This window comes from Myotis brandtii, unplaced genomic scaffold, assembly GCF_000412655.1.
Source record: "Myotis brandtii unplaced genomic scaffold, ASM41265v1 scaffold84, whole genome shotgun sequence".
NCBI lineage: Eukaryota > Metazoa > Chordata > Mammalia > Chiroptera > Vespertilionidae > Myotis > Myotis brandtii.
The window spans coordinates 2,506,121-2,513,508 of NW_005371410.1; positions in this window are offsets into that span (position 1 = coordinate 2,506,121).

The window sequence follows — 7,388 nt, forward strand, 5'->3', positions numbered from 1 at the left end:
GCAAATGCCTCTGTGCAGGGCTTGGGCGGGGCGGGTCCCCAGGGATCTACAGGGCGGGCGGAGCGAGCAGTTATGGCTGCTCTCAGTTCCGTCCCCAGGGGCTCTGCCTCTCAGAGTCCCAGCAACCACTGCAAACCTCGGAGATAAAGCTGCCTTCGAATTCCGACGGAAGCCACTTCTGTCCCGCTTCTCCCGTTTGAGTCTGTGTCCCTAGAGACTCGCCCGGATCTGGAGCTCAGAGTCTGAAACTCCCTCCTGATTGAAAACAACAACCGCGCCCTCCGCCGCCAGCCCGCTCCACATGCACTCCACACCTTAGTATTTCACTTCAGCACTGCGCCTCCTCTGAGTCTCGGTATGCTATTCTCAACTCTTTCCTCCTAGTTGTAGAACTTCCACTCAGCCAGCCTTCCTGTGGTTCTGGATGATGTCCGTTCCGTCTTTTAGTTGTATTTTTGAAGTGGTTGTTCGAGGCAGCAAACTCCAGCGTTAACCTACGCTGCCATCTTGGTTTCCTCCATAAATTCTATGTGATCCTCATCACAATCACAAAAAGGGTTTTGTTTGTCCATTTTATTGAGAGGATAGAAATTTGACAAGATTATTCCAAGGTCATCTGGAAAAATAGTCCACATGAAAATAGCCAAGAAATATTTTTTTAAAGGAAGAATAGCAAGGGTACTCTAGACTTCCCTATTATAAAAGTATATGATAAAGCTACAGTAATTAAAACAATATGGTACAAATGCAGGACTAGGCAGTCCAATAAAACAGACTAGAAAGTTCAGAGGAGGCCAAAGCATACCTAAGAATTTAGTATATGATAAAGGTGACATTCCACCCGAAACCGGTTTGGCTCAGTGGATAGAGCGTCGGCCTGCAGACTGAAAGGTCCCAGGTTCGATTCTGGTCAAGGGCATGTACCTGGGTTGCGGGCACATCCCCAGTAGGAGATGTGCAGGAGGCAGCTGATCGATGTTTCTCTCTCATCAATGTTTCTAACTCTCTATCTCTCTCCCTTCCTCTCTGTAAAAAATCAATAAAATATATATTTTTTTAAAAAGGTGACATTCCAAATCAGAAGGGAAAAGACAAATTATTCAACTCAGGCAGTGGTTCTCAACCTTCCTAATGCCATGACCCTTTAATACAGTTCCTCATGTTGTGGTGACCCCCAACCATAAAATTATTTTCGTTGCTACTTCATAACTGTAAATTTGCTACTGTTATGAATCATAATGTAAATATCTGATATGTACGATGTATTTTCATTGGTGGCGACCCACAGGTTGAGAACCACTGGAGGGGTAGGGGTGCAGTTAAACTGGAGCCCTACATTACAACTTTTTATTTTAACATAAAAATAACATGATTTTAACATGAAAATAAAAACATTTTTTAAATTTTCTTATAGGGAAGGATAGGTGAATTATCTAAATTATCTTGGAATAAAGTAGACTCTTGACATGAAATAAAATAACTGAAAAAAAGACTAATACATTTGATTACATAAACATTTTACATTACTGTAAGTAAAAACACCACAAACAAGGTGAAAGGCAAAAATTAGTGAAATTACCTCCAATACATATGTCAAATAGCTACTTTTCTTCCTATCTAAAGACATGACATAGCATATCAATAAGAAACTTACCAACAACGTGATATAAAAATGCGCAAAGTACACAAACAGCATTTTGTAGAAAAATAAATGTAAGTGGCAAATAAACATACAGCCTCAATAATAATAACACAAATTAAAACAACAGTGAGTTCCTGTTTATTTGTTTTAGGGCCATATAATGATAAGGGTGTGAGAAACTAGAAAGCTCATGGAGAGCTGGTGAGAATGCGAATGGATAATCATTTTTGGAAGGCAATTTTTCCATATCCTTTAATATTTTAACTGTGAACCTTCCCTTCAGCCCAGAATTTTCACCTCCAAAGATTAATCCTACATAAACACTCATAATTATGCACAGAAATATACATGCAAAGAAGTTCAATACAGTGTTGTTTATAATCGGGGGAGAAAAAAAGAAAACCACTTAAATAACTATCAACAGACGTTTGATTAAGAATAAGATTTCTGGGGGGAAAAAAGAATAAGATTTCTGTAAGAGATCAACCAAAGGACTTGTATGCATGCATATGAGCATAACCAATGGACACAGACTTGGGGGTGGGGGAGTGAAGGCATGTGCTGGGAGGTGGGGGCGACTGGGGAGAGGTCAATGGGGGAAAAAAGGAGATTTATGTAATACTTAAACAATAAAGAATTTTTTTAATGTAAAAAAAAAGAATAAGATTTCTGCCCAGCCAGGATGGCTCAGTGGTTGAGCATCGACCTATGAACCAGGAGGTCAGGGTTCAATTCCCGGTCAAAGCACATGACTGGGTTGTGGGCTCAATCCCCAGTGTGGGGCATGCAAGAGGCAGCCCATCAATGATTCTCTCTCATCATTGATGTTTCTATCTCTCTCTCCCTCTCCTTTCCTCTCTGAAATCAATAAAAATATATATTTTTTAAAAGAATAAGATTTCCATGAAGTGGAAGACCTAGCAGCAGTTAAAGAATGAGATGGATTTGAGTGCAGTAACATGAAAGTTGTCCATGATAATAGTAAGTGCAAAAGTCATGTTGAAAGATTGTTTGAATAATATGAACCATATTCTATATGTCTACAAAGGTGAAACCAACATCTTAAACAAAACATAAGAAATTGTAAAAATAGGGTTACAGGAAGTGAGAAAATGAAGTAGATAAGAAGAGGGAGGTGTTTACTTTTCATTAAATATCTTTCTGTACCTTTTTGTGGGTTATTTTTTAATAATAAACAGGCATTATTGCTTAAGTCACAACTAATAAACAGTTAAAGTTTTAATATTTAAGCATTTTAATAATTATCAAGACTCATTGACAGATCCAGAGAAGTAATTATAATGTAGTATAATTAGGAAAAAACAGATTATATTGAGAGTATACACTCAACTATCTTAAAAATAATATCTAAATATACACAAAGAAAAAATGCTGGCAGGAAACACATCAAAATGGTAATGATAATAACCTCTAGTTATAATGTTATAACCTTATAACATGTTTTAACCTTATAAATGTTTTACTTGATTCTTTGTATTTTTTTTATTTTTAAAATTTTCCAAAATTAATATTATATATAATCAGAAAAAATAACGACCAATTCAAAATTTGCTAGGCAAATTATTTTATATCCTACACTAGAACAGGAATCAAAAGGAGGAAAATGTGGGGCATAATCCCTCCCTCAAACAAATTACCAATTTCACAGATGTGAGAATGTATAGTAAAAACCACTAGAGATCCAGATAGGACAACAAACAGCCAAGGGCTAAATTAAAACTTATCCAAAGTCAAAATGTATAGAAGAGACAGTATGATAGATGGGACAACAGAAAGAAAAGACTGGTCCCAATGATTAGCATCTCCCCAGCCAGGCATCCAAAGGGAATTCTCTTCCATAGACAGAGTCAGAACTATACACACGGTTTATTCTGGTCCACTTCCTCAGAATAATGCTTTCTCCGTGTACTGATACCTGAAATTTACTGTTAAAGGTTTATCCACTTATTTCATATTTTCTTTTCTTCTTGAAAAGCAAATGGGCCCAGAAATGCCAACACTTTACACGGCAGGGCACCCGTCCAGCTTCCCTGTGCCAATGACAGCATCACTCACCAACCTTAGCCCTTCTCCCTGTGGGATCAGCTCAGAATCCTTCTCAGCACAACACTGCCAGGAGCTACCGCCAAATGAGCAAAGCTGGGATAGGAGTGGAAAACTATTTGCCATCCCTTACTCACGTGAGAGTATTAGACTTGCATTTGCATCAGAGCTGAGAAGTTTACAAAGTTCTGCCACACCCACTATTTCATTCAAGCAGGCATTCTTTTCGTTTCCCTTACACCAAAATGGAGGACTTAAGGGTTTCCACAAATGGTTCATGGACATGCCACTCTTAAGAGACATGTCCCAGATTCCAATATGAAACCTAACCTTACCTCCAGGCCCATGGCTCTTTCTCAAAGCACCCCTCTCTTAACCAGCAGTACAAAACAGTTCACCTTTTCCTCTCCTGATGCCAAGAGAGGAGAATTTGAGGACCCTGGGAAGCACCGAGGATTAGGAAAGAGCATCCCCAAAGACAAGCAGGCTACTAGAACATATGGCATACCATAATTTTGCCAAAAGCCAGCAGGCGTTGAGTTAAAATACTCAAATTCCTAAACACAGCTGGTATCTGACTAGAATTCCACCAAGAATCCCATTAAGTGCAAGAACAGTCCCCCATACACACATAAGCCCAACAGGGATAAATCTGTACAGACCAGCCCCGGTGTTTCGGGGCAGACGAAAAGTTTTGAGCTGTTTTGCCTCATTCATGCCAGCACCCCCCTTTCTGCCCTCCAGGCTCCAAAAGACCAGAGCCAGCCGGAGGGGCACTCGCAAGATCTCCCGCAAGTTCTAAACCCAGTGGAACTAGCACACTCTAACACAGTGGTTCTCAACCTTCTGGCCCTTTAATACAGTTCCTCATGTTGTGACCCAACCATAAAATTATTTTCGTTGCTACTTCATAACTGTAATGTTGCTACTGTTATGAATCGTAATGTAAATATCTGATATGCAGGATGGTCTTAGATGACCCCTGTGAAAGGGTCGTTTGACCGACAAAGGGGTCGCGACCCACAGGTTGAGAACCGCTGCTCTAACAGGTCATTTTCTCTTTTGGTCCTTCAAACTGGTCTCTCGGATCTGCCTGGACTGTGCCATGATTTGCAGATCCTCTCATCTGGCTCCATTTGGAGGCATGTTAAGGTTAACTTCCATAAGCAAGGGCTTCCCTTCAAAAAAACTATGAAAGTGTGGAGGGTGAGGCGGGGGCGGGGGGGGGGGGGGTCTTTTCCAAGGACCGCCATCAACTCACCCTCCAACCTAATCCAATCCAATATTGAACATGCAACAGTCTTTAAAGTGTTTCAAAACACCAGAATTAGATAGCGTGTTGAATTTGAGGTTAACATACAGATTCTTGACTTTAAAAGGCTAGATTTTCACAACAAACTCATGTTGCTATAGAGACGGCATAAGCCTATGTAAACTTCAGGCATTCATATTCATAGAAACCCCTGAAGCAAGACCAAATGTTGGCCCTAACATTCCTGTTCTTGCCAACTTCCAAATAGCGCACAAATTATGCCAAAAATAAATGGGTGTGACTAATACAAGCTTAGAAGATTTTTTTTTTAATTTTACCTTGAGGGCAACATTTGTTGATATAGGAGCTGGGTGTGTAAAGCATACTTCCCCCTCCATAAATCCATCTGTTTTATTTACACTTCCTAAAAGACCTGCGTGCACATTTTTTCCATAAAGTGTACAACTGCTAGTAATCACGCATTATTTCATTCTGGGCCCCAGCTCTATTTTAACACTGTGTCTCCTCCTTTTTGTTTGTGTTCCATTAAGCACATACTAGAGACAAAGCAGGGAAGACTTAACTCTTCTGGTCCCAAATACACACTCCCAGGCTGCAGCATTGCCAACCAGCTTCTGCTCCAAGGTCTGCGGGCCAAGGTAAATCCTATTACAAGCTCAGGGATGTCAAATTGGTTTCTGCTACTGACCTTCTTTCTCATGACCCCTTCCCCAACCCTCCAGGCCCCAATCCCAAATCCCTCATTTCTCCCGCACGGAGGTCGACCTGTATGACAACGGTGCCCTGCCCTGAATCTACTCTCTCCTGTACTGGAAACTCGCTGCTAATTACTGTAGTCACACTTCTTAATTCAACAAGCGCCAGGCGGCTGCCTGCCATCTCCCCAGTGGGACAGGTCACCAGCTAGCTCATGCAGGTCACTAAGTCGGCATTTACTTCCTGATAGGAGGTGGCGTTTCAAGGTAGCTGTTCCAACATGAATGGTGATCAACAATAATTAAGAGTGATACACCCACTCTGACTCATACAATAGTGTTATAAAAAAAAATCTGAAGGTGGGAGAAGGAGGAAAGAGGGGAAAAAAATCCTGCTTAAACAAGACATAAGTTTTTCATCTCAACTTAGAATTTCTGGAAAATAATGTATGTCTTTGTTTTCTTTTCATTCACACAGAAGAAGTACATCCACATTGTGACCACAGTGAAAGGCAGTGAATTTGAATTTTCCATAAAGGAAGGAAGTGTTTACTCTCTGAGGCTCCATCGCTTCACCTTGGCACCCAGAGATCAGACCACACAGCAATCTCCCCTCTGCCCATGGAGGCCATCCTGACTGTTCCCTGGCGGATGCCAACTTCCAATCTCAGACACAGAAAGTCAGCTACAACCAAAGCTCTCTGTCTCCCAGAAGCGCTTTAACCCGAGCTACATAAATTGACTGTTGCCCACCCAGATTCTCAGCCCTGATCTGGAATCCTCCCCTCTGGACAACTGGCAGCTCCAGCTCTGCCAATTACCAAGCTTTGCGGGTAAACAGATCCTCCAAGCAGCCCTGCTCTGCTTGACAAATAGGTCCTGTGCCCCAGGTCATGACTGAGGGAAGCTTTGTTTACCCATGACTGAGATTGCTGGTGATCTACACCCTTCTCACCACGCCGCCATCCCCCTCTGCTGCCCTCTTCTTAAATCAGGTTCCCAGGATCAGACCTTGAGGCTCTGATTCCCTTGCCAGGAATCTATCAATGAAGTGTTTCCAGGAGAAACCGAGAAGGTAGCTGAGGGAGCAGGACTAAAACAAAGAAAGAGCTGGGCACGGGTGCGATTCCAACTAAGCCTTGGCCTGATTCGAGTGCGTTCTAGAGCATAAATGGTCTCACTGAGGCGGCGCTGGCTGGCCACCCTCGTTTGCTCTGGGCCACCTCAGGGTAGATGTAAAGCCCAGGCACTTCTGGCTCTCTGTGCTGTGATCCCAGTAAAGCCGGTGGGAGCAAAGTGGAGTAAACTGGGAAGATAGAAGTAAATGCGCATGGCCCAGTGTATATGGATTTTCAGGCAATCAAGAACCTGAGGTGAGTTGGTACTCCTGAGGTGAGTACCAATGGTTCTGGGCATTGGTGAGGTGAGGAGCAGGTGTTCTAGGGACTGGAGGAGGAGGGGTTTGAGCGGAGCCCCGAGGGTGAGCTGAATTTAGATGGGAAACAAGCGGGGAGGGCTTTTCACTCAGTGAGAAGATTGAGAGGAACAAAGCCACACGTCCTGGGAATGCCCAGCGAATCCCTTGAAGGTTCTAGAGCAGTGGTTCTCAACCTTGGCTGCACATTAGAATCACCTGGGAATCTTTTTAAAATCCTGATTGCTGGGCCTCATCATTAGTAACAAAGAAACAGAATTTCTGGAGGATGCGGCCCAG